Genomic DNA, 1851 nt, shown 5'->3' on the forward strand with positions numbered 1-1851 from the left:
TTTTTCCCTCTATCCTTTGAGGATAGGGTAGTCTGTAATTTTATATCTGGTTTTGTGTAATACTTCTAATACTTATTAGGAGTGGCATCAAATGTATTCTTATATATTTGATTTGTACTTGAGGGAATTTAGGGACATTGTCTGTTTTATCTCTATGAGATCCACTGTAACTAAAATAGCGTCCAGTACATCATAAGCACTCAAGGCATATTGTTGCATGAATAAATGAGTAGAACACAAGTGAGGGTTGAAATGTGAAAATTGTCTTCTTTACCAACTTGGCAAATATGTTGCCAAACAATTTTGCTCTCAGAAAACATTGCATCATTAAGTGTTTGTCATTTGTTAACTGAACAGATTGATTTCACAGGTTCTATTGACCCCAGGAAACATTCAAAATTGAACACTCACCACCTTATATCAACTCTGAGAAGTCTAGATTAAGGGAATGGAAAAAGGATGAATATCAATTTAGGATCCACGTTGAAAGGAAGAGTCTTTAAGGTCGTGAGATTGGACCTTGAGTATCTATTTCAGTGTCTTCAGTCCAGTTTAATTTCAAATACTATTAGCCACAAACAAGGGCAGAAAGAGATTTCTCTTTTCCAGAAGTGAACTCTTGAGCCAGATCCAAAGCTATCACCTCAGATGAAAATAATATGATTTACCACAAGAAAAGTTTCCATCTCCTTTTATCCAGGGTTAGAAATAGGGGACCATGTGTAACAAGTTTGTTCAGGATGCTAATGATGCCATCAGATTCTAAGTCATAGGATGCAAAGTGATGATCTGAAGACCAAATCTGGCCCACAGATGTATTTTATTTGATCTACACTATTATTTTTTCATTGAATTAATTGCCAATATAGAAAGTCAGGAGAATGCATACAGAACCCTGGTTTTCTCCCCCACCACCCCCTTTGAAAAAGAAAAACAAAAGATACAGCAAATTGGACCCACAATCCCAAATTATACTGACAATTAGCTGGTGTTCAAGTTCAAATTCCCATGATTGGCTGCTTCTCTACCATAGTCCCCCACTGCCTGTTTTTACTCCAATACTGAAGCATTTCGATTTGCCATCCCTCATCACCCTGCACAGTTTTCTTTCTTACAGCCTGCCCACCTCATCTATTTCTTTTATCTGTCTGGGCCCTGCATGTAACTACCATCTTGAATGTCACAAATGTTGTTAAATTTCCATCTTTCTGGCTGAGAGTAAATATGCAAGTGTTCTGATTGTGGCTCTACCGTCATCATTCCAAGTCAGCTGGCTGATTCCATTCATTCCTCCGAAACTTCTGTGTGCATGTGGTCCCTAAAGAGGTGGGGGTGGGATCAGAAAAAGGATAAACTGTGTGCTCCCTTCAGCAGCACATATACTAAAATTGGAGCGATACAGAGAAGATTAGCATGGTCCCAGCGCAAGGAGAAAAAGGACAAGGTGAGTGAAAGAATCAGTTATTTCTGTGACTCTGAATAAGTAGGGTTGTCAAAAGAAGAGGAAGACTAATCTGAGTGTGTATAATACCCATGATTCTTAGAGCACATACTATGTATTTATGTATACAACTAGTGGTGTATATATATATATATATATATGTATATAATCACTCACAAAATCACTTATATTGTCCCCCTAGGGACATGTAAGGGGTTTTTTTCAAGTTAAGTTTAGCTATACAATTTTTTTCATCGATTTCCTTAATTTTTTTTATTCGGTTAGGTTACTTTTATTACCATAGTACCTGAATATTATAAATATAAAATTAGATTAACAGTAAAATGTATATAGCTTCTAACATATTTATACCCACAATACATTGACAATTAAATGAACACAAAATAACA

General features: G+C 36.1%; 1 non-coding gene across 1 annotated transcript; it reads left to right on the forward strand.

Moving 5' to 3' along the window:
- Positions 1-1358: 1358 nt before the first annotated feature.
- Positions 1359-1466, forward strand: LOC115941427 (U6 spliceosomal RNA). Its single transcript, XR_004076177.1, has one exon. It is a non-coding gene; the product is annotated as a U6 spliceosomal RNA (small nuclear RNA).
- Positions 1467-1851: the final 385 nt, after the last annotated feature.

Source organism: Leptonychotes weddellii, chromosome 7, assembly GCF_054177405.1.
Source record: "Leptonychotes weddellii isolate Sample4059 chromosome 7, ASM5417740v2, whole genome shotgun sequence".
Classification (NCBI taxonomy): Eukaryota; Metazoa; Chordata; class Mammalia; order Carnivora; family Phocidae; genus Leptonychotes; species Leptonychotes weddellii.